The sequence below is a fragment of the Rhinatrema bivittatum genome, chromosome 1 (assembly GCF_901001135.1).
Source record: "Rhinatrema bivittatum chromosome 1, aRhiBiv1.1, whole genome shotgun sequence".
Lineage (NCBI taxonomy): Eukaryota > Metazoa > Chordata > Amphibia > Gymnophiona > Rhinatrematidae > Rhinatrema > Rhinatrema bivittatum.
In genome coordinates, this window is record NC_042615.1 from 542,556,152 (window position 1) to 542,576,246 (window position 20,095).

Here is a 20,095-nt window from a genome sequence, read left to right on the forward strand (position 1 = left end):
CTGAAAGGAGCAGCTACAAAGGGTAAAAAGTGTGCAAGAGACGTAGACATTGTTAAAAAAAAATACCATCATGATGGAAGGAAGACAAAATGATTACCGGCATGGATAAAAGGAGAGGTAAAAGAGGCTATTTTAGCCAAAAGATCTTAATTAAAAAATTGGAAGAAGGATCCAACAGAAGGAAATAGGATCAAGCATAGGTTCTGGCAAATTAAATATAAGACATTGATAAGACAGGCTAAGAGAGAATTTGAAAAGAAGTTGGCCATAGAGGCAAAAACTCACAGTAAGAACTGTTTTAAATATATCCGAAGCAGAAAGCCTGCGAGTCAGTTGGTCTGTTAGATGATTGAGGGGTTAAAGGGGCACTTAGCGAAGATAAGGCCATCGCGGAAAGATTAAACTATTTCTTTGCTTCTGTGTTAATGAAGAGGATGTTGGGGAGATACCTGTTCAGGAGGAGGTTTTGGTGGGTAATGATTCAGATGGACTGAACCAAATCACGGTGAACCTAGAAGATGTGGTAGGCTTGATTGACAAACTGAAAAGAAGTAAATCACCTGGACCAGATGGTATACATCCTGGGTTCTGAAGGAACTAAAAAATGAAATTTCAGATCTATTAGTTAAAATTTGTAGCCTATCATTAAAGTCACCATTGTACCTGAAGACTGGAGGGTGGCTAATGTAACCCCAATATTTAAAAAGGGCTCCAGGGGAGATCCCGGAAAGTGCCAGGAAAAATAGTGGAAAGTGTTCACAATATCAAAATCACAGAACATATAGAAAGACATGGTTTAATGGAACAAAGTCAGCATGGCTTTACCCAAGGCAAGTCTTGATTCACAAACCTGCTTCATTTTTTTGAAGAGGTTAATATACATGTAAATATAGGTGAACCAGTGGATGTAGTGAATTTGGATTTTCAGAAGGTATTTGACAAAGTTCTTCATGAGAGGTTTCTAAGAAAAGTAAGAAGTCATGGGATAGGTGGTGATGTCATTTTGTGGATGACAAACTGGTTAAAAGACAGGAACAGAGAGTAGGATTAAGTGGACAATTTTCTTAGTGGAAAAGGGATACAAGTGGAGTGCCTCAAGGATCTGTATTGGACCTGTGCTTTTCAATATATAAATCATCTGGAAAGGAATATGATGAGGGAGGTAATCAAATTTGCAGATGCTACAAAATTATTCAGAGTAGTTAAATCACAAGCTGATTATGATAAATTGCAGGAGGACTTTGAGACTGGAAAATTGAGCATCTGAATGGCAGATGAAATTTAATGTGGATAAGTGCAAAGTGATGCATATAGGGAAAAATAACCCATGCTGTAGTTACACGAAATTAGGTTTCATATTAGGAGCTACCTCCCTGGAAAGAGATCCAGGCATCACAGTGGATAATACTTTGAAATCGTTGGCTCAGTGTGCTGCAGCAGTCAAAAAAGCAAACAGAATGTTAGGAATTATTAGGAAGGGAATGGTGAATAAAATGGAGGGTATCATAATGCCTCTGTATTGCTGTGTACAATTCTGGTCGCTGCATCTCAAGAAAGGTATAATTGCGATGGAGTTAAAGGGGATGGAACTGCTCCCCTATGAGGAAAGACTAAAGAGGTTAAGGCTGTTCAGCTTGGAGAAGAGCAGGCTGAGGGGGGATATGATAGAGGTGATTAAAATCATGAGAGGTCTAGAACGGGTAAATGTGAATCTGTTATTTACTCTTTTGGATAATAGAAGGACTAGGGGGCACTCCTTGAAGTTAGCATGTAGCAGATTTAAATCTAATCTGAGAGAGTTCTTTTTCACTCACGGGCGGATTTTCAAAGCTCTGCTCGCGTGCCGGCGCGCCTATTTTCCATAGGCCGCCGGCGTGCACAGAACCCCGGGACGTGCGTAGGTCCCGGGGTTTTCGGAAGGGGGCGTGTCGGGGGCGTGGTTTCGTGGCGGGTCATTCCGGGGGCATGGCCGCGCCCTCCGGAACCGTCCCCGGGTCCGGTCTCGGCACGCGTGGATTTACGTCTCCCTCCGGGAGGTGTAAATCCATGGATAAAGGTAGGGGGGGTTTAGATAGGGCCAGGGGGGTGGGTTAGGTAGAGGAAGGTGAGGGGAGGGCGAAAGAGCGTTCCCTCCGAGGCCGCTCCGATTTTGGAGCGGCCTCAGAGGGAACGGAGGCAGGCTGTGCGGCTCGGTGTGCGCCGGCTGCCCAAAATCGGCAGCCTTGCGCGCGCCGATCCGGGATTTTAGAAGATACGTGCGGCTACGCGCGTATCTTATAAAATCCAGCATACTTTTGTTTGCGCCTGCTGCGCAAACAAAAGTACGCGATCGCGCAGTTTTTCAAAATCTACCCCTCAATGCACAATTAAACTCTGGAATTTGTTGCCAGGGGATGTGGTTAGTGCAGTTAATGTAGCTGGGTTTAAAAAAGGTTTGGATAAGTTCTTGGAGGAGAAGTCCATTACCTGCTATTAATCAGATTGACTTAGAAAATAGCCACTGCTACTACTAGCATCAGTAGAGTGGGATTTACTTAGCTTTTGGGTGCTTGCCAGGTACTTGTAGCCTGCATTGGCCCTAGTTGGAAACAGGATGCTAGGCTTGATGGACCCTAGGTCTGTCCAGTATGGCAGTTTCTTATGTTCTTATGAAGTTGGAGATGGGTAAATGGTGAGGGGGTCTGTGTTTGATGCATGCTTTCAGGGTTGGTGCAAGATTAAGTGCCCTAGGTAAGCCTTAAACGTTTCACACTACCCCCTCATATAATTACAGTTAAGCATATATAATATTTTATATGAAAAGACAAAGTACATTCTTCAGAGGTAAAAATATCAAAATATGTATTATGTTTACCTGTGCTGCTGTGTTGCTAACTAGAAAACCTTGCAAAAAAGATACTTGGAACCCATATGATGTTAGGCCTATTGTAATATGTGTGAGCTTGGCCTTTAGAAAGTCATGAGTAAACTGAATTAAAATTATGATATAGTAAACCTCCCATACCAAAACAGCACTAACTACCAGCATTCAACCACCACCCTACCTATGGAAAGGCAGCACTGCAAATATTGCATCAGGCACTAAAATACCCATACACCATATATTTGTAAAATAGAGCAAGACAGACTACTATAGATTCCTACACAGAATATACACAGTAGCAGAATAGTTCACATTAGCTGCACATGTAGCACAGAGACAGAGCCTCACAAAATACAGAATAAAATGCTGAAAGAAATGTGCAGACAAAAATTGAACTGGAAACTGTAAAAAGCCGTACTGTGTACAATGCAACAATGAAAAAAAAGCAAATTTGTTTTTAGTAAACAGGGTTCTCTATAGAAGCAGGTTGAATTAGCTATGACATGTGCGTGACATGATTCAATGGTTCCGAATGGACCCATTTCTCTAGCTCAGCAAGTTTTACTACTGAACATGAGCAGGAAATCCTATGCATGCTTGCGACTGCGTCATGACCCTCTCAGTCAATGGTAGAGCTTAGCTTTAACTAGGTAATTGACTCTCCAGAAAGTGGCTGGGTGTAAAGCATGGCTAAATTATCCTGCTGCCTATGGAGAACATTGTTTACAATAAGCAAACACACTTTCTCTGTTGACAAGTAGGGCTGAATAAGTTATGACTCATGGGAAGAGCCAAGCTGAGGGTTGCATAGCAGAGTACTTACTGAAAAACCAACCTGGACCCCTTCTCCCCCCACAACCTTCTTTGTGGAGAATGAAGTGTTGGGCAAACAGGCATTGCAAAACTGCTTGCTCAAAGCTATTGTCACGTTTAGAGAGATTGTCTGACAGTAATAGGACATGAAGATGTGAACTAAAGACCAAGTTGCAGCTTTGCAGATGTCTTCAATGTACACGACTGTTAGGTGAGCCACTGAGGTAGCAATGACTTTTACTTGATGAGCTTTGATAGTCTGTGATCTGGAGGCCAGCCAAAGCATAGCAATCCACAATACAGCCTTCTAGCCAGTTGGGCAACATGCACTTGGCAGCAGCTGTTCCCAGACATTTAGGGTCTTAGGAGACAAAATGTTGAGAAGCTTGCTGATGTAGTTGAATTCTCTTTAGATAATATGCCAAGGCCCTTTTACAGTCCAGTATGGAGGACCTTCTCTTTAGGTGCATGTGGTCTTGTAAAACAATGGCTTGATTGAAATGAAAAGCTGAAACCACTTTTGGCAGAAATTTGAGGTGAGTGTGGAGCACCACCCAGTTGAGTAAAAACTGCAGGTGTGGAATGTAATGAACCAATTCATGTAGTTCACTCATTCTTCCAGCTGAAGTAATGGTGACTAGAAACAGCATTTTCTAGGTAAAAAACCTTAAGGAAGCTGATTCCAACAGTTCATAGGGAGACTTCATTAGCTGCACCAGGATGACATTAAGCTCCCCTGCTGCCTTGGCAAGTGGAGGTCTCGTTTGCCACAAGCCTTTCATGAACTTTGAAACCAGAAGATGGATGGCTTTCCATGTACTTGATGGTATTAAGCAACAATACTATGAGATGCGCTTTGACCTATGACATAATAAGGCCCAAAGAAATGAGAGAGAGCAAGCACTGAAATTAGACCCTTTGGAGCTCAGTTAAATGGGGTCAGGGAACCCATCTGCCATCGGATGAAAAATGTAGCTATTTAAAACTGTGCACTCTTCAGGTAGATAGTTTCATGGCCCAAATCACAATGTTCTCAACTTCCATAGACAGAGACCATGATGAGAATATACAGCAGCAGATCTGCATCCCACCTGAGCAGAAAAGATTCTGGAGAGGATCTGTGTTTGCTTTGAAGAAAAGAACAAAATCTTTCAACATTCTTATTGTCCTCTGATGCAAACAAGTCTATTGACAGGCAATTCTAGAGTTTGAAGACCCTGTTTGCCACACTTTGGTCTAAGGACCACTTGTGAGTGTGGAAAAACTCTGCTGAGACAATCCACCAACATGTTGGAGATCCTTGGAAGGTAAGTTGCTTGCAGAAAGGCTCTGATTGTGAGCCCAATCCAAATTTCTCAGAAATTTTTGGCAGAGGCTCCGAAGACCCTCTGCCCCCTTGTTTGTTCATGTAGAATTGTACTACTCGATTGTCAATTTGGATAAGAATTTTTTTCCCCTGAAGGGTATGTGAGAAAACCTCAACCTGTGTCGAATGATCTGTATGATAGTTCCATAAGGCTGACCTGAAACAAATGGTCTGTCACTGAGCAGATCCTTTGAGTTCAGAAGGAGTCTGTGTGTGCAGCGCACCTGCAGTGAATGCATCTGTTGCTAGCATTACCTGATGAGGTAGAATTCAAAGAGGAGTGCCTGTCTCCAGCATCTTTGGATCTAGTCATCAAAGGAGAGAGATTTTTTGATTCCACGGAAACTTCCACTGCATACATGGGCTGAAGTAGTTGATCCCGCTGGGTGTGAAGGCCCCACTGGAGAAGTCTCTTATTGAGGCAGGTCATGGCGATCCCATGCATTGCTGCTGCCATTTGCCCAAGGACAGCAAGGACTTCTTGAGCCGGGATCTGATTCAGCTGTAGTAAGTTCTGGATCAAGGTTCAAAGACAAAACCCCCATTCTAATGAGAGGAATGCCCTTCCGGAAGAAGTGGTGAAGACCAGATCTGTGAAGGACTTCAAAGGGGCATGGGATAAACACTGTGGATCCATAAAGTCTAGAGGACATGAATGAAGAGTGGATGGCTCGCGGGAATGACGGCTACTGCCTAGAGATAATACCCTTATTCAATAAACATACACACGGTTAATGCGACTCCAACATTGCTCTAAGCTTCAACGGCAAGAGGAAACGTGGAAAAAGATTTGCATTCACAAAAAAAGCGGGGAGTAGCTTGCTTGTTACAGCGGTTACTACCCCAAACCAAATGAGCCTGGTACTTCACGTTCAATGCATATCCAGCATAGCTCTCTGCTTCAACGGCATGGGAGAAAGACTCATAGTTAACTTTCAATGCATATTCAGCATAACTCTCTGCTTCAACGGCAGGGGAGAAAGTCTCATAGTTAACTTTCAATGCATATCCAGCATAACTCTGCTTCAACGGCAGGGGGAATGAAGAAAAGTAGATCTATATACAGAAAAAAACCAACAAGGTCTGAATTATTTAGTCTTGGTAAACAAACAAACATGGGTATAGCTTGCTTATTGCGGCGGTTACTACCCCTAACTAGTTAAGCTAGATATTTCACTTAGAGGCAATTCCAACACTGCTCTCTACATTAATGGTGGGGGTAGAAGGGAAATAGAATCAAAAGGTTACTAAGAGCCAAGAGTAACAGATAAGGTCCATCAGGTCTAGAGGACGTGTATAAAGAGGCAGCAAAACACTGCACGGAGCGGCAGTAGCCACAGAGGCATTCATGGAGCGGGATGCCAGTGGCCAGTGGTTGGTGTTCCACCTTCACGGAACGGAAGGATGGAGGGCTACCATCTCCAAATTAAAAAAAAACCAAAACCCAGGGGTGGGTAAGAGTATGTAAAATTAACGGAGAGTTCAAAGGCTATAGGTATTACCAATTATTAGGCTTATTCAATATTTGTTGATAGTTAATGTGGCTTTCAATGCATACTTCACTTTCAATGCATATACAGCATAGCTCTCTGCTTCAACAGCAGGGGAGAAGAAAAACATACTTCACGCATATCCAGCATAGCTCTCTGCTTCAACGGCAGGGGAGAAGTAAAACTAATACTTCACGCATATCCAGCATAGCTCTCTGCTTCAACGTCAGGGGAGAAGAAAAACAACCAATAAGGGCTGACTAACATAGTCTGGGTAAACAAATAAATATGCGTGTAGCTTGCTTATTGCAGCGGTTACTACCCCTAACTAATCAAGCTTGATATTTCACTTGGATGCAGCTCCATCACTGCTCTCTACATTAATGGTGGGGGTGAAAGGGAAATAGAACCAAAGGTTACTAAGAGCCAAGAGAAACAGATAAGTATGAGAAAAAAGAAGTGTGAAGCTTGCTGGGCAGACTGGATGGGCCGATTGGTCTTCTTCTGCCGTCATTTCTATGTTTCTATGTTTCCTTTAATAAGTCTATCCATGCCCCAATAAATTTGATTATTTGGGTAGGATCAAGGTTCGACTTAGCAAAGTTGATTATGAATCCAGGTGACTGAAGGAACTGGATTGTCCTCTGCAGGGAAACTAACACACCTGCTTGGGAAAGTCTCCATCAGTCAGTGGTCCAGATAAAATTTTTTAGTAGTTCTTCCGATGTACGAATGTAATATCCATATGGTAACAAATGTGGTTTTCATTTTTTCCTTGTTCCTTTTTTTTTTTTTCAGAGCTTTACTATTCCTTCAACAAATATTGCTGGCATTTTTCTTAGCCTGAATCTTATATATGCTTAGTTAAATGGCGGAGGATTATATATTCATGTATTTTACTCTAATTAGAGTATTTTTCTCACTAGTCCATTCCTTTTTTGAAGCGTTTAAAGGTAATTTAATGCTTGCATACTCAGATGGTGATTTTATTTGCATTTCCTAATCACAGTGGCAAAAATGTTGAATTTTGTACTCAATCATCTTGTTTTTAGTTAGATATATAATCAAATTTGGCCCGTATCTCATGTCATCTTCCCCTTCACGATCCCCATTCAGTTTATTTACTCTTCCTTCATTATATATCTCTCATTTACCTGGTGTCACTCACAAACCCCTCACTCAAATCAAATCCTTCCCTCTCGCAAACCCCTCACTCCTGTGCACTTCTCTCCCCAACAAACTCTCATCCCAGTTCATTCCTTCCCCACAGCTCACAAAACTCTTATTCCAGCTGCCCCCTCCACACCCATGAAACTCTCACCTTAGTTCACTCCCTCACCACCCCACGAAGCCCCCACTTGTCCCAGTTCACTCACTGGAGGAGGAGGAGAGAGCATCAACATGCCTCTAGTGCATCCTCCATCTCCTGCTGGGGTCCGAGTGGCATGTGCCATGTGGCAAAAAGTGCCTGGCATTACTTAGGTTGTGATCAGTAATAGATATAAAGATTAAAAGTGAACAAAAGTGAAAGCGATACATATTTTTTATTTTATTAAGTAAATTAACAGAAGGCATATAGAAACATAGAGAACCTCTACAAATTACATTGACAATATGGTCGCCATGGGACTCCATCCTGCGACAGCTGAAGGGGCCTGCAGATGGTCACCGCGGATGCCATCCCGTGGCAGCCAAAGAGGATTAGGGCCACTGTAGGACCCCATTCCACAGTGCCAAAGAAGAAAAGAGCTGCCGAGGACCCCACACTGCATTAAATGAAGAATGGGTCTGGCCATAGCTGAAGAAGCTCTAGGTGAGTGAAAGCCTTGAGTGGGGTGTATGTGTGTGTGTGTGTGTATAAGTGTTTGTGTGTGTGAGTGCGGGAACCTTTGGGCATATGTGTGTGTGTATGTACATGGGAGCCTGTGTGTAGGTATGGTATGCAAATGCATTTGTGTGTATGTGTATTCATGCATGTGTGTATGAGGGAACCTGTGTGTGCGTGTGTGTGTATGGGAGTGCCTGATTGTGAGTAGTTTCATTTGTGTGTATGTGCATTTGTGTGTGTATGTCTGGGTGAGTGGAAGCTCGTGAGTGAGTGTATGTATATATGTGCATGTGAGGGAGCTGGTGTGTTTGTGGGAACCTGTGGGAGGAGCCTGTGTGTGTGTGTGTGTGTGTGTATGCATGTGAGCCAGTGTCTGTGCATGTGTGGGTGGAGTCTGTGAGTGTGTGTATAGGGGAGCCTGTGTATTTGTATCTGCCTGTGTGTGTGGAAGCTTGTGTATGTGTGTGGGAACCTATGAGTGTCTGCCCACCTGTGTGGAAGCCAGAGCAACGGGGCATTGCAGACAGAGCATATTGTCTACACAGTGCTCCTTTTACTGTTCCAGGCACCTTGGGGGGGGGGGGGGGCTACAAACTGACACAACAGAGTGACTAATGCAGGCCTTTTATATATCTTCTACAGGAGATACATGACAGAAAATGTAAAATACCTGATAAAACCCATCAAAAAACACAACATATCAAAAACCAGAAAAAAGACCCGTCTAGACTCTAGAGCAGAGCTTTCCAAACTTTTCATGTTGGTGACGCACTTTTTAGACAAACCTAATTTCGTGACACAGTAATTCAGTCTACCAGCAAACCAGAAGTTAAAGGTTAAACGAACAAAATGTATTTCAACAATTTATGTATGTTTCCTTAAATATATACATAAATAAAATGTTTCACAACACAACCTATCTCATAATAAATATTTGCAGGCTTCCACTTCCTCCATGCTGATCTCGTACATTGTGAGATCGGCATAGAGAAAGTGCTACTCTTGCACATTCCCAAAGATTACATGTGCCAATCACTAAAAAGTAATTTTTTTTTTTACCTTTGCTGTCTGATCTTAGTTTTCTAATCGTTTGGTCACAGGATTTTTTTCCCATCTTTCCTTTCTTGTTTTTTTGCCAATTCCTTTTACAGGGTCTTTTTTTCTATTTCTTTTCTCTCCATCTGTCTTCCCTCAAACACACAATCAGGTTCTCATTCTCACACGCTATCTCACACATTCTCACACACACAGGCTCTCACTTACATGCAATCTCACACATCCACAGCTCTCACTCTCACATGCCACTCTCTCATACATACATACATACTATCTCTCTCGTGCACATGCTGTCTCACTCTCACACACACAGGCTCTCTCACTCCTACATGCTCTCTTGCTCAAGCACAGGCTCTCACTGGCACATGCTGTCCCTCTGCACGGGTTGCCGAAGGATGGGCTCTTCAGAGGCCCTGATCTTCCCTGGCCGTGACATGGGATCCGCAGCGGCCCTGCTATCGGGTTTCCTCCTCTTCTCGGGCCGTCGCGACGTGGGATCCGCAACGGCCCATTAATGCTGCTCTTCTTCTGTACGCAGCAGATGCTCCTCCTCCTTCCTGCCCACGCGGCTCCGGCAACGTTTTTCTTCCAGGGCTGCACAGGCAGGAAGGAGGAGGAGTGAACGTGACCCTTTTCTTCGGGCCGTGGTGATGTAAGCTCCACCACTGCCCGCCGATCTTCCTGATATAGTTCCCTGCTTCCGCCGGCCCTGTGGACCGGGCGACACACCTCCACACTACAGGCGACACACTAATGTGTCCCGACACACACTTTGGAAAGCTCTGCTCTAGAGAAATATCCCATCTAATGTTCCCTAAATCATTTTCACAGGTTGTATATTCTTCATAGTAGCAATCCTTGTTGACAAGTTTCATGACAATTTTCTCATTGAATAATTATCAAAATATGAAATGTAGAAAAAAAATCTGAATTGTAGAAGCATAAGCAAAAACCCCCAAATGTAAGCCTTCATCCTACAGTTTACAAAAAAACCTCCATCTTTCTACGTTGCCTTGTTATTACGGGGGGAGGGGGAAAAGCACTTTTTAGCCAAAAACCCCAATCCCATATATACTGTAGGCAGTGCTACTGCCACTGCCTATGGATACGAAATATAGAAAGAAAAATAAGTTGAAGCATAACCCGCACCCCTTCCTGTGCCCCCCCCCCCCACCCCCCACAAAACAAATTACACAATATTTACAATTTACAAAAAAAAATATTTCTATGGTGCCTTGTTACTACTGTGGAGGGAGTGGAATTTTTATTAACCAAAAATCTCAACCCCCAAAACGGGCTAACACTGCCTATAATAATAATACAACTTCCCATCTCTCCACAGCCAGCCTGGCTCTCTCTGTAGGGCTCCAGCCTGCTGCTCCCACAGCTAGTGATTCAAGGACCCACTTGACCCTAATTGTATGTATATATGTTTAAATATTTGTAACATAATGAAAAGTACTTAATAAAACCCATCAAACACAAAACAGAAAAAAGAGACCCTTCTAGAGAATCATAAAAATAGATCAATGGTTAATATCCATCATAGCCCAGGGATACCATTTAAACTCCTCACAGTACCCCCGGACTCTCCACCCAATCCACTGTGGTCCCGAAAAGACCACACATTGCTTCTAGAATCAGAATTTTCCACCCTTCTGTGAACCAGGGCTGTAGAAGCCGTCACCTGGACACAGAAGGGCAGAGACTTCTACTCACGCTATTTCTGATTACAAAACAATCGGGCGGTCTCCGCCCCATCCTAGGGGCGGAGACCGCCCCTAGGATGGGGGCGGAGACCGCAATCTCAACAAATTTCTTCAAAAAGAAAAATTCAGGATGGTGTCTCTTGGCACTATGCTTCCCCTAATACAACAAGGAGGTTGGCTCTGTTCTCTGGACCTTCAGGAGCCTACGCACATATCGCCATATTCCCACATCACTGCAAATACCTGTGCTTCATAGTGGGTCACAAACATTTTCAATTCAGAGTTCTGCCATTTGGTCTGGCCTCGGCGCCTTGAGTGTTTACAAAATGCCTAGCAGTGGCTGCCGCACATCTATGCAGAAGCACTGTACACGTGTTTCCTTACCTGGACAACTGGCTAATAAAGAGTTGATCCAAGCAAGAAGCTCTCAACTCTCTAAAGCTCACTACGAATCTTCTACACTCGCCAGGATTTCTGATCAATTACCAGAAATCCCACTTGATTCCATCTCACCTCCTTACCTTCATCGGAGCAGATTTGGACATCACAGTCGCAAAGGCCTTCCTGCTCAATGAACGTGCAGACATACTCTCCAAACTGGCTACATCTCTTTGCACATACCAAACAGCCTCAGCCCATCAATTCCTCACGTTGCTGTGCCACATGGCTTCCACGGTCCACATCACTCCTATGGCCAGGCTAGCCATGAGAATAACTCAGTGGACTTTGAAATCTCAGTGGCTCCAAGCCACTCAAACTCTTTCATCCCTGATCCATGTAACCTACCAGCTGCATCTGTCACTTCTCTGGTGGACAAACAGAGCCAACTTTCAGACAGGTCTACACTTCAGCAACCAGTTCCTCAAGTGACCTTAATCATGGACGCATCCAACTTGGGTTGAGGAGCTCATGTGATTAACCTTCAAGCTCAAGTTACTTGGACACAACTCAAAGCAAGGTCTCAAATCAGCTTCTTAGAGCTTCGAGCCATATGTTATGCTCTATATGCATTCAAGGACTGCTTTTCACACAAGACTGTTCTCATACAGACAGACAACATAGTTGCAATGTGGTACTTGAACAAACAGGGAGGCACAGGCTCTTATCTGCTCTGCCAAGAAGCTGCGCAAATCTGGGCCTGGGCCCTTGCACACTCTATGCATCTCCGGGCCACTTATCTGGCAGGCATACAGAACATAGTAGCAGATCGCCTCAGTCGATGTTTCCATCCCCATGAGTGGTCTCTGGATTGCTGTGTAGCGAGCAAAATCTTCCAACGCTGGGGTCAACCAACCATCGACCTCTTTGCATCCGAACTGAATCACAAAGTGGACAGATTCTGCTCCCTGCACAGGCAACAAAACACGTTAGCATGGACGCCTTCGCTCGCCCTTGGAACATAGGCCTCCTATACGCATATCCTCCAATACCACCAATAGCCAAAACTCTCGTGAAGCAACAACAGGATAGGAGATCAATGATACTTATAGCCCCGTACTGGCTTCAAGAAAGCCTTCCACACAGAAATCTTATCTTTCTAAGTGGAATAGATTTACCATGTGGTGCATGCAAAAAGGTATTGACCCCTTTTCCTGCCCCACTCCGTCTCTATTAGACTATCTCTGACACCTTTCAGACTCTGGTCTACAGACTTCCTCGGTATGGGTACACCTCAGTGGCATCTCAACGTACCACAAGGGAGTAGGGGATGCCCCAATAACAGTGTAACCCCTTGTGAGTCGGTTTATGAGGGGCCTACTACAACTTAAGCCCCCTCCATGGCCACCAGTTACCAAATGGGACCTAAACCTAGTACTTACAAGACTCACACATTCCCTGTTTGAGCCTTTGCACTCCTGTGATGTTAAATTTCTTACATGGAAAGTACTTTTCTTAGTAGCCATTACATCTGCTCGAAGGGTCAGTGAGTTACAAGCACTTGTCACATACTCACCCTATACAAGGTTCCTCCATGACAGAGTGGTCCTCCGTACTCATCCTAATTTCCTTCCCAAGGTGGTAACCGACTTTCACCTGAATCAGTCTTGCCCACCTTTTTCCCAAGGCCTCACTCTCACCAGGGCAAGAGAGTTTTACACACCTTGGACTGTAAACGTGCACTTGCATTTTACCTAGACTGCACTGCAGTCCATAGGAAATCCACCCGACTCTTTGTTTCTTTCGATAAAAACAAACCGGGAGTTGCAGTGGGCAAACAAACTCTCTCCAACTGGCTAGCAGACTGTATTGAATTCTGCTATGAGAAAGCAGGCCTTCCCCTTCAGGGACGAGTGAAGGCGCACTCAGTAAGAGCCATGGCAATGTCAGTAGCACACTATCGTTCAATTCCAATTGCTGAGATTTGTAAAGCTGCAACATGGAACTCTCTCCACACATTTGCAGCACATTACTGCCTGGACAAGGAATGACGTCAAGACTCTGCCTTTGGCCAATCCATCTTGAATAACTTATTTCCAGTATAGTCCCAACTCCTTCCACATCCATCTGCTGTGATTTTCAGGCTGCCTCATTTTTCCCAACAGTACACCAGTTGTTGTGCCTGTTGCACAAGTTGTGTGCTGTTGGTTCAAATGAGTCAGCCTGTAGCTTGCGAATCACTCACATTTGAGGACTACCATCCTGCTTGTCCTGGGAGAAAGCAGAGTTGCTTACCTGTAACAGGTGTTTTCCCAGGCAGCAGGATGTAGTCCTCATGAAACCCACTTGCCACCCCGTGGAGTTTGGTCTGAAACCGTTTTATTATTTTATTTTTTCGCTTGCACCTTTTGCTACAAACGGGACTGAAGGGATACCCCACCTGTGACCACAGGGATTATGGTATGCTGGGCATGCTCAGTGCACTCAGTGTGCCAGTCAAAGTTCTAGAAACTTTGACAAAAGTATTCCGTGACAGGGCTCCGTCTGATGACGTCACTCATATGTGAGGACTAACATCCTGCTGTCCTGGGAGAACACCTGTTACAGGTAAGCAACTCTGCTTTCCCTAAGTCAACTTGATGAATAGCAGTTTGTGGACTTCTCCAGGAACTTACCCAAACCTTTTTTTAAACCCAGCTACAAAACCTTCCTTAACCACAACCTCTGGCAATGAATCCCAGAGGTTAATTGTGCTCTGGAATTCTCCAAATTTCTCCAATATTTTTTAAATGTGCTACTATCTAACTTCATGGAGTTCGAGACCTGCTGCTTTAGGAGCCCTGACTTATACAGGTTTGCTTATTTTTGACAAAATTAAAAGTACCTCATAAAATGCATAAAATGCTACTTATAAAGAAATGGAAAAAAGATCCCTCTAGAGAATTGCTCCATCCAATATTGATTAACATTTTACCACTATCAGGTGATTTTTAAAAGCCTGATGCGTGCCTCAATTAGTGGATGTGAAAATATGTTGGGCTCTTGCACGCTGAGCAGATTTTAAAAGCTGCTCAGGTATGCGTGTATTTCCTGCTGTGGGGTCGTGGGCATGGTCTGGGCAGGGCATGGGCGTTCCAGGATTTTAAAGTGCAATCTGCACTTAAATACATACGTACACTGGCATGCGGTGGGATCCCCTGCCGCATTACTTTACTTTTGCTATGGATGATGTGGAGGCGATAAAACAAACAAAAAAATCTTAAGCACATCAGCTGAGTTTTAAAGGTGGGGCTGTCGGGGGGGGGGGGGGGGGAGGAAGGAAGACTATTAAACTAGGTGGGTTTGGAAGGCCATCCTTTAACTGGGTGAATTGGGAGTGAACTGGTTTTTGTGGCAATGGTGTGCGTGCTTTTTAAAGTCTCCCCACTTACATGGTAGAAGTGGGATTTGCGTGCTCAGGCACATGCCCACTTAAAATTAAGCACATGTGCGGGCGGCTAGGCTTTTTTATAAAATGTGCGCATATACTCACGTATGTTATAAAATAGCCGCGTCCCTGGGCACGGGCCAATGAATGCGTGCACATGCGCGCCCATGCACCACTTTGAAAGTTACCGTCCATGTGTGCATTCTTCATACAGCAGTCCTTGTTGACAGGTTTTATGTCCCATTGGATAATTATCAAAATATGAAATATAGAAAAAGAAATATGAGTTGTAGAAGCATAAACAAACTTATCCCAACTTGTAAACCTTAGTTCTATAGTTTACAAAAAAATTACATCTTTCTATGCCGCCTGGTTATTGTGAGGGGGAGGGAGGTGGTACCTTTTAGCCTCTGATATACACAATACTAAGTTTAATATTGTTCCATCTCGCCTGTAACTTTTCCTCTAGCAACATTCTGACGTCTTCCCATTCCTTCGCTGCAGATGTCTTGGCTTCATTTCTTTGAGAAATGGGAGACTAGCAGCCGTTCACAACCCAGCAGCCTTTTCAGATCCCTGGTGAGCAAATAGACCATTTTTCCCCCAGAGCCTCCCCATTCCTTCCCAAGGTATTTCTGAGGTAATCATACCCCATTTTGTAGACGTAAAGCACCAAAGTACTCTGGAAAATTCCAGTTTTTAGCACATGCATTTACCCCATTCCTTCTCTAGGGTGTCAAACTTCAGGATCCTAGAGGCCCACCCTCTGTTTCAGATGCAGCCGGGAATGACATTTTCCCTTCTTGAGTGAGAATCAATGTAGTAATACTCTCTCTCTTTTGTCAAGCAAACACTTTAAGTAGCAAAGACGTTCTTTAAAACACATCACAGTTTCTCCTTCATGTAGTCCAACTACCACTTTGCCTTGTGGGCTTGGTTCTCAGGAACCTGCAGCCAAGGTTATAACTTCCCTTTTCTTTCAGCTACATCTACAACCACCCACAGAAGTGTTCTTACAGAAATTTTACCTTGACAACTTCTCCATTCATATCTTTGTCTAGAGAGAGTCTCCTCCACTAGTTCTTCATGTCCATGACCTTTTGGCCTGCCTCCAGAATTTGCTATATGTCCATTTCCATCTTCTCTACATTTTTCTCTGGCTTTCTTAAGGCTCCCTTCTCACCCTACCCCTTCCCTTCTTAAGAACATAAGAATTACCATACTGGGTCAGACCAAGGGTTCATCAAGCCCAGTATCCTCTTTCCAACAGTGGCCAATCCAGGTCACAAATACCTGGCAAGATCCCAAAACAGCAAGTAGATCCCATGCTATTACCCAGCTGTATTCAGCCCTTATCCGGCTAGAATTTAGCAGTTTCTGAGCAGGTCGAAAGTTATCCGGCCTTGTGTGGCAAGATAACATGCTACTTATTGAGTAGAGATGTGAATCGTGTCCTCGATCGTCTTAACGATCGATTTCGGCTGGGAAGGGGAGGGAATCGTATTTTTGCCGTTTGTGTGTGTAAAGTATCGTCATAATCGTTAAAATCGTGAGCCGGCACACTAAAACCCCCTAAAACCCACCCCCGACCCTTTAAATTAAATCCCCCCCCTCCCGAACCCCCCCAAATGCCTTAAATTACCTGGTGGTCCAGCGGCACACTAAAACCCCCCCTAAAACCCACCCCCGACCCTTTAAATTAAATCCCCCACCCCAAATGCATTAAATTACCTGGGAGTCCTCCGTAGCGGCGGTCCGTGGCTAAATCGGGGGAAGGGGGAGAGCACGAAAACCGGCACACTAGATTGTGAGGTCTTCAGCCGGCGCCATTTTTCAAAATGGCCGCCGCAAAATGGCGGCGGCCATAGACGAAAACGATTCGACGCAAGAGGTCGTTCCGGACCCCCGCTGGACTTTTGGCAAGTCTTGTGGGGGTCAGGAGGCCCCCCCAAGCTGGCCAAAAGTTCCTGGGGGTCCAGCGGGGGTCAAGGAGCGATTTCCTGCCGCGAATCGTTTTCCGTACGGAAAATGGCGCCGGCAGGAGATCGACTGCAGGAGGTCGTTCAGCGAGGTCCGGAAATCTCGCGAGGGTTCCGGACCTCGCTGAACGACCTCCTGCAGTCGATCTCCTGCCGGCGCCATTTTCCGTACGGAAAACGATTCGCGGCAGGAAATCGCTCCTTGACCCCCGCTGGACCCCCAGGAACTTTTGGCCAGCTTGGGGGGGCCTCCTGACCCCCACAAGACTTGCCAAAAGTCCAGCGGGGGTCCGGAACGACCTCTTGCGTCGAATCGTTTTCGTCTATGGCCGCTGCCATTTTGCGGCGGTCATTTTGAAAAATGGCGCCGGCTGAAGACCTCACGATCTAGTGTGCCGGTTTTCGTGCTCTCCCCCTTCCCCCGATTTAGCCATGGACCGCCACTACGGAGGACTCCCAGGTAATTTAATGCATTTGGGGGGGGGGTTCGGGAGGGTGGGGGATTTAATTTAAAGGGTCGGGGTGGGTTTTAGGGGGTTTTAGTGTGCCGGTTTTCCTGCCCTCCCCCTTTCCCCGATTTACGATTTTTTGACGATAAATCGGGGGAATTGGTAATTGTATCGTGGCCCTAACGATTTTTGATGATTTAAAATATATCGGACGATATTTTAAATCGTCAAAAAACGATTCACATCCCTATTATTGAGATATCTTTAAAAGATATCTGGCTAAGTAGTGCTGTCACTCCATAAAATAACTGGTTCAGATCAGAGGGTGGCCAATCCCCCAAAGCGTGATGCGAAAGCCTTGCCAGGCCATCATCTCTTACCCCTATCCACCCCCCTCTCCCCAAAACATTTTAAAACTGAAGCGCCCGGCATACAGTCCCCGGTCCTGAGAGGTAAACATGCTGACTGGCTGCCTTCTCGCTTCCCCCCCCCCCCCTTCCACCCACAACAAAGAATCATGGTGCCTGCCCCCCTCCCCTCCCCATCCTAACCAATACCTTTTTTTTATCTGTGCCGGGAGCAAGGGACCCTCAGGACCCTCAGCCCTGCAGAGCGGTGTTTCTAGCACTGCTCTGACAGCGGCAGCGCTGGAAGCGTAAACTTCCACGTAAGCTTAACAATAACTTAACCAGCTATATTCAAACATACCTGGTTATGTTTTCATTATCCGGCTATATGTAGCTGGATATACTTTGGCTGGTTATATTCAGTGGGATGATTATCCCACTCAATATATGGGACAAATTATCCAGCTAACTTTAGCTGGATAACTTGTCCTAAATATAGACCCTCTAATCTTTGTATGTTTTGAAAGAGTTAATTACCAATTTAGATTTATCCATTCTATTCCACTCATGATTTTATAGACTTCTGTCATATCCCCCCTCAACTGTCTCTTCTCCAAGCTGAACAGCCCTAACCTGTTTAGCCTTCCCTCATAGGGAAGCCATTCCATCCCTTGTATCATTTTGGTTGCACTTCTCTGTAGTTTTTTCAATTCACCTGTATCTTTTTTGAAATGCAGAGAAAAGAATTGCACACAGTAATCCAGGTGTGGTTTCACCATGAAGTGAACAAAGGCATTATGATATTCACTGTTTTATTCTGCATTCTTTACCTAATAATTCCTAACATTTTGTTTGCTTTTGTGACTGTCGTCGCACACTGATCCATGGATTTCAAAGTATTGTCAACTCTGATACCCAGATCCTTTTCTTGGTCGTTAACTCCTAATATGGAACCTAACATCGTATAACTACAATGTGGGTTACTTATCCTCGTGCATCGCTTTGCATTTGTCCACATTAAATTTGCCATTTGAATATCAAGTTTTCCAGTCTTACAAGATCCCATTGAAATTTTTCACAATCCACTTGTGATTAAACAGCTCGGATGAATTTTGTGTTATCTGCAAATTTGATCATCTCACTTTTTCTCCTTTCCAGATCATTATAAATGTATTAAAAAGCACTGGTCCCTGAAGCACTCCATTGGTTACCCTTCTCCACGAAAAAACTGACCATTTAGTCCTACTCTGTTTCCTATCTTTTAATAGTTTGCAATCCACCTAAGGACACTGCCTCCTATCCTGTCTCTTTATTTTCTTGGGAGTCTCTCATGGAGCACTTTGTCAAACTTCTTCTGAAAATCCAAATATACTACATTCACCGGCTCACCATTATCCACATGTTTATTTACCCATAAGAGCATAAGACTTACTATAGGTCCATCAAGCCCAGTATCCTTGTGACTTGGCTTGGCCACTGTTGGAAAAAGTACTGGCAGGATCCCAAGGGTTAGATTCCAAGGTGCTTATCCCAAGAATAAGCAGTGGATTTCTGCAAATCTGCCTTACTATTGGTTAATGGACTTTTCCTCCAGGAAATTATCCAAACCTTTTTAAACACAGCTACATTAATCGCTTTCACCACATCCTCTGGCAACAAATTCCAGAGTCTAATTATGCGTTAAATTAAAAAAATATATTTTCTCTTATTAATTTTAAATGTATTATCTAGTAACTTCATTGTGTGTCCCTTGTCTTTGTACTTTTTGAAAGAGTAAACAACTGATTAGCATTTACATGTTCCATTCATTATTTTATCGACCTCTATCATTACTCTCCTCAGCTGTCTCTTCTCCAAGCTAAAGAGTCCTAACCTCTTTAGCCTTTCTCCATAAGGGAATTGTTCCATCCCCTTTATCATTTTGGTTGCCCTTCTCTGTACCTTTTCTAACTTTGTTATATCTTTTTTTGAGATGTGGTGACCAGAACTGCACACAATACTCAATTGAAGGTCGCACCATGGAGTGATACAGAGGCATTATGATATTCTCTGTTTTATTCTCCATTCCTTTCCTAATCCTAGTATTCTATTTGCTTTCTTGGTTGCTGCTGCACACTGAGCAGATTTCAACATATTTTCAGTGATGACACTAGATCCTTTACCTAAGAGGTGACTCCTAATATGGAATCTTGCATTGAACAGCTATAATTTTGGGTTAATCTTCCCTAAGTGCATCACTTTGCATTTGTCCACATTAAATTTAATTTGCCATTTGCATGCCCAATCTTCCAGTGTAGCAATGTCCTCTTGCAATTTTTCACAATCCTCTTGCAATTTAACAGCTTTGAATAATTTTGTGTTATCAGCAAAGCCTCACTTGTTTCCTTTTC